The sequence below is a fragment of the Muntiacus reevesi genome, chromosome 6 (genome assembly GCF_963930625.1).
Source record: "Muntiacus reevesi chromosome 6, mMunRee1.1, whole genome shotgun sequence".
Lineage (NCBI taxonomy): Eukaryota > Metazoa > Chordata > Mammalia > Artiodactyla > Cervidae > Muntiacus > Muntiacus reevesi.
Genome location: NC_089254.1, coordinates 86,313,456 through 86,334,424, shown reverse-complemented (window position 1 = coordinate 86,334,424; position 20,969 = coordinate 86,313,456). Strand labels below are relative to the sequence as shown.

Sequence of the window (20,969 nt, the reverse complement as noted above, 5' to 3'; positions counted from 1 at the left end):
AAGCTTAATATAAAATAATGTTAAATATCTCAGTAGTTTTTATGTGATTACATATTGAAATGATATTTTGCATATGTGCGTGCTAAGTCGCTTCAGTCGTGTCTAATTCTTTGCAACCTATGAACTGCAACCTGCTAGACTCCTCTGTTCATGGGATTCTCCAGGCAAGAATACTGGAGTGGGTTGCCATGCCCTCCTCCAGAGGATCTTCCCCACCCAGGGATGGAACCTGCATATCTTATGTCTCCTGCATTGGCATATGTATTGGCATATTTACTAATACCGCCATCTGGGAAGCCCAATATTTCACATACATTGGGTTTAATAAAATTCATATGAATAGTTTAGTGTTATAATAAACTAATTTCACCTGTTTCTTTTTGCCTTTTTAGTTGTGTCTACTAGAAAATTTTAAATTACATATTTTACTTGCATCACATCCTATTTCTACTGAGCAGCTCTGATCTAGATGATGTCTCTACATAGAAACTCTAAGGACAGAGATGCCTAATTAACAAAATAAATGCTTAGTAAGTGATTTTTGGTAAATTATCTGGTAGTGTTCATGTTTTTGGACTATATTTGGTAAAAACAGCTCCTCTTTATAGTGATCTCTATTTTTAAAAATTCAGAAAAATTCAGATTCAATCATATTTATTAATTGCATGAGTTGTAGAAATTGCTATGCTAAGAAAGTAGTAATGCTCATGTTATAAATGAAAATAGACCAGTGACTCAATGGTATCAGGAATGTAAAAATGAAATAATCCTTTGAAGCTGATCAAAATAGGGTGAATTGATAATACAGACTTATTTTTGTCACTGCCATTGTGCTATAGGCCAAGCAAAAATCTTTCTAAACTGGAGTCTATCTGGTCTTAACACAAAAACCAAAACCAAATTCTGAGTGAGTTAATTGGTTTACATGTAGAAGAGTTGAATAAGTTATTCACATGCTGCTGCTAAGTCACTTCAGTCGTGTCCAACTCTGTGTGACCCCATAGACAGGGGGTCCTGGTGCAGCCCACCAGGTTCCCCCGTCCCTGGGATTCTCCAGGCAAGAACACTGGAGTGGATTGCCATTTCCTTCTCCAATGCATGAAAGTGAAAAGTGAAAGTGAAGTCGCGCAGTCGTGTCCGACTCTTAGGGACCCCATGGACTGCAACCTACCAGGCTCCTCCATCCATGGGATTTTCCAGGCAAGAGTACTGGAGTGGGGTGCCATTGCCTTCTCCAAGTTATTCACATAGACATATGTAATTGTATATGTATGTTTACAAAGGTTAGAAAGTGATATATTAGAAGATAAGTCAAGGTCAAAGATGTTTACAGTTTTCACGAATGGGGAAATATAGGATTGAAGTCTCTGGACAATATAACCATCTTGAATATGGAGCATAAAACTCAGTGGAGGGGGAGAGTACACGGGAACAATCTGCTGAAACAATCTGACCTACAGGGCAAACCACTGGGCCGACCAAATGCGTGGGCAGGAGGAGTTAAACACTTTCTGTAGGCTTAGCTGATCAGGTTATCGTGGTGGGCAACATTTGCTCTAACCACAGGTATTCAAAGAGAATGATGTTAAGTGTTTTGAGAAAGCTCTTATTGAAGGGGATTGGTTAAAATTGGAAATTGCTAACTGTGAGTTATTAAGAAACACAGTATCCATAAATCAATTAAGGTACATTCTATTCTAGTCCATTCCCAGCATTCATTTAAACATAAACTACTGTAAGTTTTACTCACAGTAGTACAAATCAAAAGTTTAGGCTACTTTCACTATTCTACAGTGTCAGTCTTTCCTTGGAATAAAATATTTCTTTCAGTTTGTTTTCTGAAAAGCTTGAAAAGAAACGATTTGTATTCAACAAATATCTAGTGCTGTAATCTTATTTTTGCTTTGTGTCCCACATTTTGACCTTATGAAGCAGCGTGGGAACATGTTGAAAGCTGGGCTTTGGCATCTGAACAGACCTGGTTTGATTATTGTCTCTTATCCGTTGCTATTTGACCTTGACCGAGTCACTTAATCTATGCAAACCTTAATTTTCCTGACCCTGGTACCTGCCTTGTAAGGTTGTTTAGGGGAGAAAATGTATCCATTACCAAACATATGGTAAGTCTGTAGATATTAGTGTTCTTCTTATTATTATTATAAGGCTGAAAAGCACTCTGATCAGGACAGATATTTTTGTATAATCAGAAATAGTATTTTATAAGTGAACTATATTATTCCTACTTTTAGCCTGTAGAATTTGGAAGGAGGAAGGGGTGTTGAGTATAAGAACTGGGGAAGGGGGAAAGGGGTATGTGGTATCAGCAAGAAAGCTTTCCTATTTATAGTTGGGGCATTTAGGGAGTTAAATTCCTCTATAGTGGATCTGGAAGAATCTTTAAACCCAGAATGGATGAATGAGGAGCTATAGCAGAGTGGGGTGATCCTCCTCTGATGGGGGAGCAGGGGTGTACTATGCCCAACCAGCGGATGTCCAAGCAAAAAGGACGCGTAGCAAGGAGGTACTAGCCTGGGAACAGTGCTTTCCTGTAGGCTCCTGGGACTCTATCAATGTGCTTTCTGATAGACAGCTTGTGAGCAGAACCTTCTAAAGTCTCTGTCTTGGGATTTGCAGAGTCCGAAACATGTCAGGAAGCACCTGCTGTGTGGTGTTCAGAGGCAGGGGCAGTGCCAGCACTAGCCTTGTTAACCTGAGCCTGGCACATAGGAGAGATGCCATGGTGTTAGTAGGATCTGAATGAATGCACACATCCTACCCTTTACAGCCCCCGTGAGTATCCACCTTGTGAACAATTCAAGCTAAGTTTTAGACAAATGAGAATCTTGTTATATTCTTTTATACGTGGTGATGGCATAAGAGAGGAAAAGACAATGGAAATCAATGATAAATTAGCAAAGGGAATTAACTTCCCAAAGACAAGCCTTGAAATGCCTCTCAAAATTCTGCATTTGCTTGTTTTACAAAATGCTTTGATCAATGAAATGTGGGAGGTGAGGTGTTTTGCACATAGCGATTCTTTCTCCAAAGCCTATTTAGAATGAACCAGAAAATCTTTCACTTTTTCCCCCCTAAGCTTAACCCTTTTACACGGAGAAAGAATTTCCATTATCTTCTTGCAGAGTAAGACTTAGATAACCAAGATCAATTGAGTTTTGAGAGCGATATGCTTTGTCCTTTAGCTATGATAATATGGTCAGAACAGTCTTTATGAAAATGAGGAAGGAGAATTGTTTGATGTGTGAATATTTGCAAGAGAAGAACTGACCCCAATTCTAGGCATCATATTTTTTTATATGCCAGTCATCCATAATGATGAAGAAGGTATATCCTGGAGGTGGGAGTGTTCTTTGCTGAATTTTAAGTATTGCTAAACCAGTTTTGGCGGGGTAGATCCAGAATATCCCTTGATACATATAGAAAGTGGGAGAGGCAGATAAAGAAGAAAATTAAATGGTGCTATTTTCAAAATAGTAATAGTTTGGGTTTTAACATTTCCTTGGAAGTGACATAGCCTGATGCCATTTGCATATTTCAGTTCAATTCAATTCCTTTCTAAATATGTATCTGAGAAATATCATGCACAGATAACTTTTTGGGTCTAGAACACAGCCAAATCTAGGTCTCAGTCTAAGGTTCCAATAATTTCTTGAGTCTGCTCAAAATATATTAAGATGATTGCTTCCACTTCTCCCTAGATAGTCATCTTTTCTGAATGCATAACTTCTTAAACTATCAAATAATTTTGTTTTCAATGATAAGCAAACATTGTAAGAACAGTGTTGTCTTTGGGCCAGAAGAATGTTATTAATTAGTTTATTAATTTTCTTTCTGGTTCTGATCAAACATTGTCTGCTTTTTGGCAACTAAAGCTATGTTTTCTGTTTTCTACATTTCTTCAAAAACCAAGATGTCTCAATTGTTTTTCGGGGGAGTATTTTCCCTTTCTTTTTTTTGCTTGAGTCTTTGTAGAGGTTGGAAATAGCAATGTATTTAATATTATTAGTAGAATCATCTTCATTTGTAAAGACTCCTGCTAACTGTGACATCTTCTGACTCTGTTTTGATAATAGAGGTGATGCATCTTTGCAGCAAATTTTTTTTCCCCCTCACTCCCAGTTGCCAGGATCTTGTCAGAAGAGAAAAATTGGAAGATTGATTAGTGTTCTTTTCTTATTCATTGATTTACTTGGGTTTCTGGCTGACTGATGTATGTGGAACTTGATACCATGGATTGTGTGTGTGAGAAGCAAAAATAAAGAGCTCAATGATAAAAATAGTGGGAACTACCATTTGTTAAATGCTTGTAATTTGCTAGGCACTGTGGTAAGTACTTTATACATATTATCTCTTTTACTCTTTTCAATAATTGGATCTTGTAGATGAGAAAGCTGAGTTTAGAGGATAATTAATTTACTCAGTATCATTCAGCTAATAAGTGATGAAGCTGTTTCAACCTAGTTTTATATGACTTAACTCAGACCAGATGGCTTCTGATAAAATTATGATTTATAATCAAATTAAATTCAAGATATTCTAGGCAGGCATTTCACTAGGCACCAAGAAAGATGCAAAGGCCATAAGAAGTTTAGAGTGCTGTAGAGGAAAAGGACACGGACTGATAATGATTGTAAGTAAGTGAAATAAGTTTTTCCCTTTTGCTGGAAAACTTTCAACTGCAGAAAGTGTACCATTTCCCTACAAAATTTGGGTCCTATGTTCATTGGTTTGAGTGGAGCATAATGAAGATAAAGTTTCAAGACCCTGATGCTGGGAAAGATAGAAGGCAAAGGGAGAAGGGGATGGCAGAAGATGAGAAGGTAAGATAGCATCCCCGACTCAATGGACATGAATTTGAGCAAACTCCAGGAGATAGTGGAGGACAGGGAAGCCTGGTGTGCTGTAGTTCATGAGGTTGCAAAGAGTTGGTTATGACTTACTGGCTGAACAACAAACTTTCTATGATTTTCACCCAATCCCAGGACAATGTTCTCATCTCTCAATTAAGGAATCAAAACTAGTCTTTAAATGATTTTAGGCTAACTTTTGTCATAATTTGCCTCTAACATGCCATCGTCCCCTCATTCCCAGGCCCCTGACAGAGCTTCAGCTCAGGGACTTTCCATCTCTGGTCTGGTCAATTGTAGTTTTCCTTCTTCCAGCATTTGGCACCATCTCCTGTAATCTGTCCTTCCTGCCTCTTTTCGTGGCATTTTCCTCTCGATTAAATACTACACCAAGCCAGTCTTTAGAGCTCTGTGGATTCCCAGGTCCCTATGAATTAGAGCTAACAACCTTCACTCTCCTTCAAAGTCTTTTCTCGGGGTTTCTCTGACAAACTCACTGCCCTCTTCTTTCGTCTACCAGCTTTCTCCTTCCACCCAGCCACATTAAATTTCACTGTGTTTCAGAACCTTGTTAAGGAGCCAAAGTAAATTTTGAGTCTAGGTGTATATTCCATACAGTTTTGATGACACTGGACAATTTTACTGAATGTACTTCCTCATGAGATAAACTGGGCCATGCATTAACTGCTTGCTATTTCAGTGCATGAGGTTGAGAGTGGGGCCAGGTAGTGAAAAATCGTAATACAATAGACAAGATTCTTTTCCACGTAGATTTTTTTTTTTTTTCTTTAAGGGAAGAGATCCCATGGTTGTCTAATCCTCTGGGGGAACTTGTCACAGGCTCTTCTATTATAGGTTTTCGACTTTATTTCAGCTGCTGTTTCAGTGCATACTAATTTTGTTCAGCTCTCTGATTAAGAGCTCTTACCTTCCAGGCACAAGCTCGCACTGCATCAATGTGGTGATCTAACCTCGTTGGGCACCAATCACCTGCGGAACCTTTAAGAAGTGTTCATATGAGATCCCATCTCTGTGCTTCTGATTCTGTAATTTGTCACCCAGGGTCGAGAAAGATGCATGCATTCTTTAGAGGGTTCTCCATTGCTTAGATGATTTTTCTTTTTCCAGATCTATCTTCATGATTCATTTTCACAGTAATAGTAGACTCTGTCTTGGGTGAAGAATTCCATTCTGAGGGAAAAGAGGAGATAAACTTTGTAAGTTTAATTAGGCCTAAGAATAACCTTTGCGTCTAGTGTGTTCTGTAGTGAATTCTGACAGGAAGATCCATCTCTGCTCATCACAAGTTATTGTTCCTTTCCTGCCATGTGCTTGTTTTTTCCTGTTCCTGTTCCTTCCAGACTGATAAAGAAAACATTAGAAAATAATAGCAAGTCACACTGTGGCTTCTTCAATTACATTTTCATTGCAAAAGGGAATGCTGAAAAGGGTATGATGGAATTAGCATTTATTGAACATCTACTAACTGTCAGACACTATTGCTTGGTGGTCTCATACACACTATTATGCTTAATCAAACAACAAACTGAGTTGTTGTGTAGTTGCTAAGTCACGTCCCACTCTTTTGCAACCCCATGGACTGTAGGTCACTAGGCTTCTCTGTCTATGGGATTCTCCAGGCAAGAGTACTGGAATGGGTTGCAATTTTCTTCTCCAGGGGCTCTTCCCAACCCAGGGATCAAAATCATGTCTCCTGCTTGGCAGATGGATTCTTTACCTCTGAACTACCAGGAAAACCTCAACAAACTGAGTTTGGCATGGTTATTTGCATTTTATAAAGGAAACTGAGGCTCAGACTATACAATAATAGTAATAGAGTTGTTGTTCAGCCACTCAGTCATATCTGACTCTTTGTGACCCTATGGACTGCAGCACGCCAGGCATCACTGTCCTTCACTATCTCCTGGAATTTGCTCAAACTCATGTTGATTGAGTCAGTGATGCCATCCAATCATTTTGTCCTCTGGCATCCCCTTCACCTCCTGCCTTCAATCTTTCCCAGCATCAGGGTCTTTTCTAATGAGTCGGCTCTTTGCATCAGGTGGCCAAAGTATTGGAGCCTCAGTTTCATCGTCAGTCCTTCCAATGAATATTCAGTACTGATTTCTTCTAGGATTGATTGGTTTGATCTCCTTGCAGTCCAGGGGACTCTCAAGGGTCTTCTCCAACACCACAGTTCAAAAGCATCAATTCTTGGGCACTCAGTCTTCTTTATGGTCCAGTTCTCACATCCATACATGACTACTGGAAAAGCCATAGCTTTGACTACATGGACCTTTATTGGCAAAGTAATGTCTCTGCTTTTTAATACACTGTCTAGGTTGGTCATAGCTTTTCTTGCAAGGAGCAAATGTCTTCTAATTTCATGGCTGCAGTCACCATCTGCAGTGATTTTGGAGCCCAAGAAAATGAAGTCTGTCATTGCTTCCCCATCTATTTGCATGAAGTGATGGGACCAGATTTAAGGGACTAGATCTGATAGACAGAGTGCCTGATGAACTATGGATAGAAGTTCATGACATTGTACAGGAGACAGGGATCAAGACTATCCTCAAGAAAAAGAAATGCAAAAAGGCAAAATGGCTGTCTGAGGAGGTCTTACAAATATCTGTGAAATGAAGAGAAATGAAAAGCAAAGGAGAAAAGGAAAGATATACACATTTGAATGCAGAGTTCCAGAGAATAGCAAGGAGAGATAAGAAAGCCTTCCTCAACAATCAATGCAAAGAAATAGAGGAAAACAACTGAATGGGAAAGACTAGAGCTCTCGTCAAGAAAATTATAGATACCAAGGGAACATTTCATGCAAAGATGGGCTCAATAAAGAACAGAAATGGTAGGGACCTAACAGAAGCAGAAGATATTAAGAAGAGGTGGCAAGAATACACAGAAGAACTGTACAAAAAAGATCTTCATGACCCAGATAATCATGGTGTGATCACTCACCTAGAGCCAGACATCCTGGAATATAAAGTCGAGTGGGCCTTAGGAAGCATCACTATGAACAAAGCTAGTGGAGGTGATGGAATTCTAGTTGAACTATTTCAAATCCTAAGAGATGATGCTGTGAAAGTGCTGCACTCAATAGCCAGCAAATTTGGAAAACTCAGCAGTGTCCACAGGACTGGAAAAGGTCAGTTTTCATTCCAATCCCTAAGAAAGGCAGTGCCAAAGAATGCTCAAACTACTGCACAATTGCACTCATCTCACACGCTAGTAAAGTAATGTTCAAAATTCTCCAAGCCAGGCTTCAGCAATATGTGAACTATGAACTTCCAGATGTTCAAGCTGGTTTTAGAAAAGGCAGAGGAAGCAGAAATCAAATTGCCAATATTCGCTGGATCATTGAAAAAGCAAGAGAGTTCCAGAAAAACATCTATTTCTGCTTTCTTGACTATGCCAAAGCCTTAACTGTGTGGATCACAATAAACTGTGGAAAATTCTAAAGGAGATGGGACTACCAGACCAACTGACCTGCCTCTTGAGAAATCCGTATGCTGGTCAGGAAGCAACAGTTAGAACTGGACATGGAGCAACAGACTGGTTCCAGATAGGAAAAGGAGTACATCAAGGCTGTATATGGTCACCCTGCTTATTTAACTTATATGCAGAGCACATCATGAGAAATGCTGGGCTGGAAGAAGCACAAACTGGAATCAAGATTGCCGGGAGAAATATCAATAACCTCAGATATGCAGATGACACAACCCTGATGGCAGAAAATGAAGAGGAACTAAAGAGCCTCTTGATGAAAGTGAAAGAGGAGAGTGAAAAAGTTGGCTTAAAGTTCAACATTCAGAAAACTAAGATCATGGCATCCGGTTCCATCACTTCATGGCAGATAGATGGTGAAACAGGGGAAACAGTGTCAGACTTTATTTTTTTTGGGCTCCAAAATCACTGAAGATGGTGATTGCAGCCATGAAATTAAAAGACGCTTACTCCTTGGAAGGAAAGTTAAGACCAACCTAGATAGCATATTAAAAAGCAGACACACCACTTTGCCAACAAAGATCCATCTAGTTAAGGCTATTGTTTTTCCAGTAGTCATGTATGGATGTGAGAGTTGGACTATAAAGAAAGCTGAGCACTGAAGAATTGATGCTTTTGAACTGTGGTGTTGGAGAAGACTCTTGAGAGTCCCTTGGATTGCAAGGAGATTGAACCAGTCCATCCTAAAGGAGATCAGTCCTGGGTGTTCATTGGAGGGACTGATGCTGAAGCTGAAACTCCAATACTTTGGCCACCTGATGTGAAGAGCTGAGTCATTTGAAAAGACCCTGATGCTGGGAAAGATTGAGGGCAGGAGGAGAAGGGGATGACAGAGGATGAGATGGTTGAATGGCAGCACCGACTCAATGGACATGAGTTTGGGTTAACTCCGGGAGTTGGTGATGGATAGGGAGGCCTGGCGTGCTGCGGTTCATGGGGTTGCAAAGAGTTGGACAGGATTGAGCCACTGAACTGAACTGAATTGATGGGACCAGATGCCATGATCTTTATTTTTTGAATGTTGAGTTTTAAGCCAGCTCTTCCTCTCTCCTCTTTCCTTCTGCCATAAGAGTGGTATCATCTGCATATCTGAGGTTATTGAGATAGTAGAGTAAGGTCTTTGTAATACCACAATATAATTTTTCCTTCATCATGTTTCCTCTTTGGAAACTTTCAAACCCCAGAGGTATTTTTTTTTTTATAACATCTTCCCATTTCTTCTCAAAATAATATTAATAAAGCCCTAATTTTATGGTGATGAACTTAGGTTTTATAAAATATTTTCATGTGAACATCTTTGTTCCCATTTCTTTAAAGGGCCATTCATTTTTAGGTAACTGGTGATATTGAGTGAGTGTGGGCCTCTGTGCTGAGAGGTCACACATATGTGTGCAGAGGCTGTCTTTTAATGTACTCAGCTCTCAGCCTGACCAAATCTAGTTCATTTTTAAAGCTGCTATTAAAAATGGGAATGGGTTGACTAGAACAGAGCTCTTATAGTCATTGGGAAAATCCTCCACAGCAAATATCAATGAGTACTTACGAAACTGAGAAAGCTGTCAGACTAGTCTCTTACTGACGAGGTTACAGGGGAGAAGAGGAAAACGTTACAGGGATCTACATATTCTTTAGGTGTGGCGGCAATGTAAAGCCGGCAATAAATTTCCTTAAAGTGTTTGAATCTGGAGTTTATCTGATTGAATAGGGAAAAAAACCCCACTGGAATTTCTTAACAGGAAGACAGACTTGAGCTGACAGGAATAATTAATCTCTTGAGGCTAGATATGAAAAAAGGACTTATGTGAGTCTGTGGAACACCCTCAACTATGGATATCTATGACTACTAGTTTGGAGAAGGGAGTGGCAATCCACTCTAGTGTTCTTGCCTGGAGAATCCCATGGACAGAGGAGCCTGGTGGGCCATAGTCCATGGGGTCACAAAGAGCTGGACACAACTGAGTGACTAATACTGCTACTACTATGACTACTAGTTATAAAGAAAATGAATCATTTGTGTTGATCCTGGCTCTTGGGGAAAAGGGAATGTTCTTTGGATACTGTTGATGTGACTGGAGACTGAGAGCTACTTTTATTTGTGTTTTTTTACCTCTCTACTCAGCAGAAAGAATGAGTTGATAGTGATTCAAACAGTTTTCACTGAGAACCTTTTTGCTCTTCTGGTTTTTGCATCCAGCCAAGAGGAAAATGTTATTTCCCAGCCTTTGTATTGCTGTTGATGGGTTCTTAGGACACTTCTTGAGGAAATGAAGGTGGAAGAGGCAGATAGGACCCTTCAAGAGAAAGGCTTAAATATTGGCTGTTATCCAGGCATAGGTAATCTTGGAAAGGGATTGTCAACCAGTCTCGACACAGAAATATTTTACTAGAGGTCAATGTCAATTCATTTATTGAAGGGCTAGTAATAAGTATGTTCTTAATTTACATATATACCTTTTCCTCATTTTTGTTTCGGCTTATCTCAGTTGTTTCACTCCAATTCTTCTGCCTTTTATTCCTAACTGAAGTGAAAAATGAAATGTATAAAACATCACAAGGAAGTTCGGTAAGCATTCCTTATTCTGAAGTCTGACAGTAATTATTATTAAGGGATTACAGGAAAATCCTACAATGTAATTTAAGGATTCTCAATTTATTCGCAGACTTCTCCTTCCACCTTGCTTAGCAAAGACATTTTCTACCTTTCTGATAAAATCTAGACTTTGCTTACTGACCTGTTTGCTCTTTCAACAATATTTTATTCAGTGTGAACAATAATAATAAGGTTACTACAATAATAAGAGCAAGCATTTTGTGGCTGCATAGTACTATGCTAAGCACTCAAAGAGATTTTTAGAGTTACTCTTCACAACAACCCTAGAAGGAAGTTTTTATTTTTATTATTTCATTTTACAGATGGGGAAGTATACACATTAAATAAATAGCTCAAGTCCCACAGTGAGAAACTGGTGGATTTGTATGAGAATTCAGGCCTGGAAGTTAAATTGTAGTATTATGTATCATTTCTCAGAAGGCGGAGGGGAATTGTTAGACAAAATATAGGACATTCAGTTAAATTTGAATTCTAACTATGTGAAGAATGATTTTTAGGGTATGTCCCAAGTATTACATGGGTTGTAGATAGCCTGTATTTTTATTTGCTAGATTTGGCGAATAAAACACAAAGAACACTTGACTATTGGCAGAATGGTTTTGAGCCAGAAAATTTACTGAAGGCCATCTGCCTCTATTGTCTTAGTACCCAGATGAGGAAAGCCTCAGAAGTCTTAGGATTTTCACATTCCTGTGACTGACAATAAAGTGAGGCTTGGGAGTTTGCCATGTTGGCTCTAGGTTAATTCCTCAGCAGTTTTCCGTTTGACTATCAGGGGAGATTTCATCCATTATTTCTTTTTCTTTTTTATGAACTTAATTTTTTAAAAGATTTAAAAAAAAGAATCTGGACCACTTGAAGGTCTTCATTGAATTTGTTACAATATTGTTTATGTTTTGGTTTTTTGGCCAGGATGCTTGCGGGATCCTAGCTCCCTGACCAGGGATTGCGTCCACACCCCCTGAAATGGAAAGTGATGTCTTAACCTCTGGACTGCCAGGGAAGTCCCTCTCCTGTTATTTCTGAGGGTATTTATTGTCTGCCTATTTTCTAAATTGTTGTCTGGAAGGCAAATCTTTGCGAACATTCTACCAAAGGCAACATGAGGAGAAGTGGAGGCTGGGAAGTAGGAAGCGACATGTAAACGTTCCTCACAGTGCCGTGTGTTCACTAAGCACAGCATCCCGTCAAAATGGCGTCTCCTTTGATAGAAACAAGAGGCCTGAGTATGTGGCACATATTAAACAGCTACTCGTCCTGGTAGTGTTTCTCTTAAGATCTTGGCCAGAGGGTCATATTTGAATGACTACTAGTGGTATCAGAGAATGAATAAATAGGAATGCATTTTATAAAGTAGCCATCCTTTCAGCAGATAGTAAATTAAAATGTTGTCTAATTCACTAGAGTTCAATATTGGGTCATTTTCTTCAAAGAAGAGAGACGTATTAATTAGTCTGTTGCTTGGAGGCTTCATTATATATGCTTCATTCCCTTTGCTGTTGTAACAAACAGTTCCTGGGCGCCGGGGCCCTGACTGATTAACTTGCTGAGCTGCCTCTTGGTAGCTCTTCTGCTGACAGACACTGTTAAATAGGGGAGAATGGAATAGAGGAGTAGAAAAAAAGAAAAAAAAAAAATAACCTGGCTTCTTCATGATGTGAGAAAGCAAATAAATACAGCACCTCAGCAGACAAAAGTGAAATAAACTGCTTGAGTTGTCCATCTAAGCCGCAGGGTTCTTTTAGGCTGAAAATCAAATGTACCAGAGGCTTTTTGCAGTTGGAGCTGTTAACAGCTAAGAGATGACAAAAAGCTTCTTGAGATCCTGTCTGTGGGAAGAGGAACTGGAAAATTTAGATGGATTTTAGTTGAAGAATAAAAACCCATAATGGTGTTGATACAAGGAACAGGATTGGTTGATATGGATTCTTGAGTTGTAACTGTCCAAAAGTGGGAATTTTAACCACATGTAGTTTCCCTGATATTATTTTCACATTAGAGTACCCCCACCCCACCAAATTTGGTCTTCACCCTCAAAAGAGAATTACTTCTTCAAAAGCATTTTCAATTCTGTTGGAGTAAACACAATACTTTTTTCACTTTTGATTTTGAACTGATTATAGATGTAGGAAAAAGTAGCAAAACTAGTACAGAGAGTTTCCATATATCCCTGCCCTAGACTCCCTCAGTGTTAAACTCTTACTTAACCATAGTGCAGTTAGTACAGCCAAGCAATTAACACTGGTATAATACTAGTAACTAAAGACCATATGCTAATATCACCAATTTTTTGATTAATGTTTTGTTGTTTTTTCTGGGATCCCACATCGATCCTTCAGGATCCCACATTACATTTTGCTATTTCTCCATAGCCTCCTAAAGTCTATAACAGTTCTTCTTTAACCATTATGACTTTGCCATTTTTGAAGCGTATAGAACAGTTGTTTTGCCAAGTGTCCCTCAAGTTGGGTGTGTCTGGTCTTTTCCCATGGTTGGATTGAGGTATCTAATTTTGGAAAGAATTCCACAAAAACAATGTTGTGTCCTACTAAGTGTATCATAGCATGTGATTCATGATGTCAAATTGTTTCATTACTGGTATAATGTTGACCTTGATCACTTGGTTAATTTGGTTTCTGCTGGGTTTCTTTATTTGACAGTTACAATGTTTTCCCTTGTTGTTAACAAAGATCTTGGAGGAAATGCTTTGAGACTGAAAATCTTGTTTCTCTTCAAACTTTCATCCACTGTTGCTAGCATAAATCAGAGGATCTCCGTTCTGTATCAGTTATTACTATGATATTTACTTAATGGTGATTTTCCATTCTTGCCTATCCTTCAACATTTATTAATTGTAATTCTATAGCAAAGCAGAGCCCCCTTTCTCTCCCGTCTATCTAGATAATTGGTCATTTATATCCACAAGTATGGACTCATGGATATTTATTTGATTCTATGGGTCATAATCCAATATTAGTATTATTTAATTTTTTCACTCAGCTTGTCTCAACTTTGGTTTTCTAGGAGCTTCTTCAGATTGGTGCTCTCTTGATAAGCCCTATCTTTTATAAAAGTTTTTTTAGCATCTTTTTGCTTCACACTATTATTCCAGGCTCATTTATATTTTCCCTACCCTTATCCTAGAATCAACCACTTCTCCCAAGTTTTCTTTTGCTGGGGAATAGGGTTTAGAAACTGTGACCTTCATGGTAGGTGTGCTTTTTTACTACTGGGAAGTCATTGCTCTAAGCCTTCTCAGTGGGCAGAGGTGGGAAATATACACAAGGATACTAACCTGCATAATACAATATAATTTCTATTATACATTTATTTATTTATTGAATTCTATGTGCGTGCATGGGCTTCACTGATAGCTCAGTTGGTAAAGAATCTGCCTGCAATGCAGGAGACCCCAGTTGGATTCCCGGGTTGGGAAGAGCCCCTTGAGAAGGGAATGGCTACCCACTCCAGTATTCTGGCCTGGAGAATTCCATGGACTCTATAGTCCATGGGGACACAAAGAGTCAGACACAACTGAGCAACTTTCACTTTCACTGTCATGTGCATGCATATAAAGTACTTCCAGAATTGTAATCCATATTACTATAAGAAACACACGTATTGACTTAATTATAGCATTGATATACTTATTTTTATCTTTAGTTTTACACTATCCAGTCAAGACACTGTTTTCCACAATTATTTAAGTTAGTTTTATTATTCCCCATCCCTTCAGTGTGATTCCTTTGTAATAGAGTGAGATTCATTAATTTAGTTTAGTATTGCATTTTGGTATTTCCACCCTCATTCCTCAAAGATAGTTTTAATTATTGATTGCTTGGGGGTTATGTGAACATATGAAACATAACTATGCTTCTACGAGCTAGAACTTAACCAAATGACATACTCAGAGGGGTGTCACTCCGTCTTGTCCCTGCTACTTCACACCCATTCCCTCTTCTTTCCAGCTCTTTCCCATCTACCCCCTTTACATAACCAGTCTCTCTGGTTTCAGTTTAATCCTTCTCATATTTTCTTTGCACAAGTGGGCACTTGCACATGTATTTTCTTGCAAATATTTTTTCCTTAGAGTGTCATATTCTAGATACTCTTTTGCACTTTGCTTTTTTCACTTAACACTGTGTCTTGGAAATCATTCCATATCAGTTCATAAAGTCCTTCATGATTATCCTTAATATATTTTACAGCTGTGCTGTAATCCATTGAATAGCCATATGACACTATCTTCTTCATGTATCCCTTTCCCTAGGAGAAAGGCACACCAGTTAACAGGCTAAGGAAGTTTAACACATAACAACCAGAAGACAGAGTGGAAAGCTTAAGAAAAAACTGAAAAATAGAGCAAACTGGGTGAAGTTGGTGAATGTAGCTGCTGCCTTTATATCAATTCAGATGAGACAAAGCAGAAGTAAATTATCAAAATTTACTAGCTTAACACTACTGAAGGTGCTTTTGTACATATCTGTGACTTTTTGTTAACACCTTAGTGTGGTGAATAAGAGCAGTCTCTGCCATTATTGGTGGCTCAGATGGAAAAGAATCTGCCTGAAATGCGGGAGACTTGTGTTCGATCCCTGGGTTGGGAAGATCTCCTGGAGAAGGGAATGGCTACTCCAGTATTCTTGCCTGGAGAATTCCATGGATAAATGAGCCGGGTGGGCTACCATCCATGGGGTCACAAGGAGTCACATATGACTGAGCAACTAACGTACACACACATGGCCATTATTGGTTTGGACCATCAGAAGTTTTGGACTTTTACAACTGATTAGTTTTAAAATATATGTTACAGGCTTATATTTCATTAAAAAAAAAATAGCATACCTACCTATTTTGACAAATTATGCAGCATCCTTGGTTTTCCTTATCTGTAGAAGTAGAATAATAAGAATGTCTACCTCACAGTGTTAAACTTAAACTATGGGAAACAGTGCATTGTAAGGAACATGGTGAGCCAGAAACTGGGGATGACAATCATTACTGTGTGGTCATTTGCTTTAACTTGTTATACTAATAACTCTAAGCAGAAGTTTTTGATGGTTTGGTTTATATACATAGTTGGGACTACATGGTATATTTCAGTAATTAATAGCTGGTTTTATATTGAAGAGATGCTAACAGGGTGTGAGAGAGAGAGAGAGCACAAAAGAGTAGGGGAGAGAAAGAAAGAGAGAGATGACACATAAAAAGAAAATAAAAATTATTCCAAATTTTATTAACTAGAGAAACTCACTGCTATTATCTTAGGATAAATCCTTCCAGATAATTTTTTGTACTTATGTACACAGTGTTTATCTTTTGACAAGATAAGTATATTTTAACAAAAATGGTATCATTTCCCACATACCTGTATCATTCATTTAAAATTTAAAAATTTAATATACATTTTCAAGCTTACACTCTATTTACAGTTGTTACAAAGTATTGGTTATATTCCCAATATTGTATAATACATCCTTGTAGTATCCTATCTCTACTTTATTATGACTGTTTTTCTACAGTATTTTTCTTTCTACCAGAAGGTCAACCAGACCATTTGTTCGTTTCAGTCTAAGGTCTGACTAATCAAAGTGAAACAAAATTGAAAAAGCAGATTGTCAAACTAACCAAAACAAGCTCAGTAAGTTTGGGTGTTTGACTTACCTGAGTGCTCAATTCAATCAACTATATTTTGGGGAACATAACATTTGCCAACCACTTACCCCGAAAATACAGAGTTAAATTCAATTAATCAGTCCCTTTCTTCTAAAACTTTTGTGATCTTCATTGTACTGGCATTACAAAGTGAGGAAATTAACCTCAACTTCAAACCCACAGCTTTGATCTAAAATGCTTGACAGAAGTTCTCCAAATGCTCTATCAGGTTGCAGTTCTAGGAAGCACTTCCATTATGACTATAGTTTGTAAAAGTCATCAGTAAAGTTTCAGAGTTTTGAAGAATTATTTAGGCAAAAGTCTCCCCAAAGGTCTCCTCTTCTCCCTTCCTTGTTCCTCTGGCTTCATTATGCAAGAAATATTTATTGCTGGTCTCTTAATATTGCCAACTTTTTATACAGTGCTGAGACTTATGAAAATTTCCGGCAATGTAAATGATTTAGCTTTATTTTCATTTTTTAATTCATGAAGGCAGGAAATGAGTGGATGAAAATTCATTAAAGATCCCATCTAAAGGGACATTCTTAACCCCAACTCTTAGCTAACAGAACTACTGTGAGATAGGAAGATAGAGGTATAAGTATGCTACTTTTTTCATACGAAATATAAGCCTGTAACATATATTTTGGTTCTAGTATTCCTTGTTCTTCTTGAAAGAGGGTCTACTCAGGGGTAGAAGGAATAAAATGGTTTTTAAAAATGTTATTAGCTACTCCAAGAGTAGATCTGATCCTTTTTGGAACTTAGCATGAATATGCTTCTTAAGAATGTAAGAATTGCTACTGTGGAACCAAGTAGAGGCCCTTTAAATGCAATATTTTCTCTCTGAGATCTCTAGAGGGAAGATAAGGGATGAGACCTTGAGGAGAGTTTTGTGAACCATCTGCCAGGTTCCAGACTTCTTTAGGAATAGGCAAGGCGCTTGACCGCAGGATGCTAAGTGATAATAATCACAACTGTGGATTGTAGAATGCTTTCCATGTGACAGATCAGTGCTGAGTGCCTCATGTACATCATTTGTTTAATGTATACATGATCAAATGCAGGTGTTACTATGACCTGGAGTCTTGGAGAAATGAAATAACCTTGTGAAAGTTACAAAGCTACTACACTAGTAAACCACCTGATGAGATGTAACCCAGATGTGTGGATGCCTACTTCAGTGCCACCTATGACTGAGTCTTGTGGGTCTCTGGATTCCTTGGACCCTGGTTCTCTTGGGACCAGTTCAGCCTTTACTCACTGATCCAGCTATGAGCAGCAGTTGGCTCTGATCCTAACCCTGGTCCCTCCAGGAATCTTGAGCTTCTCCAAAGTCTTCCCTAGGGGAATGGGGTTTATGTGGCGAATGACACTTTCAGGCTGGAGGGAATGAAATGCAGCACAAACTAGTGGAAAGAGCAATAGACATGTGTTAGCCTCTCAGTGCTCTCATTTCTGTGGTAATCAATTTATTCTCTAAATCATTAGCTGGCTTTTCTTGTCCCCTCTTTTATAGGAGCATGCCCTGTGTTGAAAGCAAGGATAACTATGTCCCGTATCTGTTGATGGTCTTTTAGTGGCTCATTCCTCATCTCCTAGGCAAAAGTCAAAGCTTTTTATTTATTTTTTTGCAATATTATTCTTGCCTTTTTCTTCTTCCATGTCTCCTTACATCCCTAACCTGTATCCTAGGTTCAAGCTTATCCAATTGCTTAGTCTGTCAAACACAAACATGTGTGTGCTTTCAGTGTCTTTGCATGTGCTGTGCTCTCTGCCTTTCCCCCCATGTCCTGCATGCCTTACAGACTTCTAATTTTTCAGAATACAGCTCAGTTGTCTCCTCCTCTATGAAACTTTCCATGTCTCTTCAAGCACAATGAAACAGCCCTTTCTCTGGATTCTCAAAGGATCCCACAAATACCTCTGCTTTGGCGAGTGTTTTAGCGTTTTGTGACTCTCCCCTTTTTCTTCTAGACTCTGGTCTCTTTGAGGGCAATGAGTTTGTCTTAGTACTCTGTGTATTTAATACGTTGTATTTCCTTAGTGCTAGTGTCTAGCAGTGTCTAGTAAAGGTTCAGTAAGTCTTGCTTGAATGGATTTGTGGATGGATCAGGAATTACAAAGCATAAATGAGGACTTACCTTGCCCGCCCAAATGCTGTATGGCATCTGGTAAATTACAGGACCTTTCAGAATCCTGGTTTCCTCACCTGTGAGCTGAAGTTGGCCATAAATGTCAGCACCTCTTCCTTGGAGGACATTTACAGTTCAGTCAGTTTCACAGCGAGGCATTAAGGAGCTTCTGATGGCAGCTATTTTTCAGCTTATCTTTGAATGAATGAAGTCTTCATTTCAGTTCAGGTTTTTCAAGTGAGTGGTTTGGACTGAAGAGAAAGGACATCAAAATCTTCAGAAACTGAAGTGGAATGAAAAGGTTGCTTTTATGATAGGAAGGCCTCGGGGCCAGTTACACTGTCATAGGATCATGAAATGTTCAGATTGGGAGAAAGTTAAGAGACAAATCATTCAACCTCTTCATTTCATTAAGGAAGGAAAAAAAAAAAAACAAAATCCAGACCTGGAAAGTTTAAGTGACTTGGTCTGACTCATAGCACTAGCTGGTATCAGGATGTAGCCTGTGGATTCTTAGGTTTGTGCCCTTCTGCCAACCACTTGATCTGTGTCACTAAATCAAGATATGGAGTAACATTGTACTACATGTACATGTAAAAGTACATGTGCTTTTGGGTCATGGTTGACTCAGTTTGTAACAAACTTGTTGAAAGGTTAGAACTTTTCATTTCTCTTTATACTTATACTGACTTGCAATCTACTACAAAATGGAGAACATGTTTATGAGCAATTTGTTATCTTTTTTCTCAGCATCTATTAAAGGAGGCTCATGAAGGCTAAGTAAAAGCATAGCATATACCATGCCAGAACATAAGCTGAAAGTTCTTCTTGAACCTTGCTTGGGGGGTCTCCTGCTTCATAGAAGATAAAATATTTTTTAAATAAGAAACTGGACAATGTGTGGGAAGAACAGAGCAAGTTTTGATGTCAGGCCCTAATGATGATATTAATATTAGAGGGTTGGAATTGTTATATGTGTGTCTAGATATGAGTCAGCAGGTTATATTTGCTAGAATGGATGTACCTTTTCTCTACTTTTAAAAATCTCCTATGTGGCAAATGCATGTGTTAGCTTTGTTGAGTTATCCTTTGGGTAGCAAGGTCACAAAAGGTTTGGGTAACTTTTTTCTATTTCCTGGGACAGTTTGAATTTAAGATGGGTAGTGGTAAATATTACTTCCAAATTTCTTTTTATTACTACCTTAACATCTTAATCATTGAAGTCCGTTTAGGGTAGAGCTTAGGCTTTGCTTCAGACTCTCTGGGCAGGGGTGGGGTTTTCCTGTCCTCTTTTCAAGGCCTGGGAAGCCCCAGGGGCCAGGTGTTCAGTTCTGGTTCCTCACTGGGCCAAGATCCAAGGCCAGGACACCAGGCCTGGCCTTCAGAGCCCATATTTTCGTAATACCCCTTTTGGGTTATTTTGAGCCCCAGCTCCTACTTACATCCTGACTTTGACTTACCTATTTGCTCATGACTCCTGAGAATCTTCAATCTTTCCTTCACGTTAAAATTACATTATAATATTTATTTTGGCTATATTTGCTCCAACTTTCCATGTGTTCAGAGTCAGAAGAAGGTCTGTATCAGCTTTCTCTGTCATGCTGCTGAGGGATCACTGTAAAGTCTCCACAGTTACATTCGTGATTCTGATGAGGACTGTTACAACTCTACAGTAACTAACCTAAGGATCTCAGCTTTATTTGAATGCCGATAGTATTTAGCCCAGGAAGGGGTCAGTTGATCTATCTGGGAAGATACGGAAAGTATTAATGTATATATTTAGCTTTGGCATTTAGTATTTAAACTTTTGTCAAACTCACTGGTAAAATGAGTCCTTTATAAGGGAAAATATTAGGGTTATGCCTACCTTAGAAAAGGGAAAAGCTCTTTTGGCAAATGTCTAAATCAATCTGTGTATGAAGGTAAATTTTTCCATCTGTTTACTCTCCATTGAACTCATGGGTGACTCACCTTCATTTGAGGCACTTCTGTGAACATGATTCTGTAAACCTAATTTCAACTGCCTTATCATCTGTCACATAGGAGACCTCAACTAAGAGTGGAAAAATGGATAGGGTTCCACATTGGATTACCCAAAGAGCTATTCCACTATGTTCCATGCAAATGGACCCTCAGTCCAACCACTGAGCTGGTCATCACCAGTTGTCATATAAAATCTACTTTTTGTTC

At 38.7% G+C, this 20,969-nt stretch overlaps 1 protein-coding gene and 1 pseudogene across 1 annotated transcript in view; one reads left to right on the top strand and one right to left on the bottom strand.

Moving 5' to 3' along the window:
- GRM8 (glutamate metabotropic receptor 8) overlaps positions 1-20,969 on the top strand; it is an 801,794-nt gene that overhangs the window by 274,704 nt on the left and 506,121 nt on the right. The gene's annotated exons all lie outside the window — the stretch shown is intronic.
- LOC136171048 (ATP synthase F(0) complex subunit C2, mitochondrial pseudogene) overlaps positions 1-20,969 on the bottom strand; it is a 35,722-nt pseudogene that overhangs the window by 12,507 nt on the left and 2,246 nt on the right.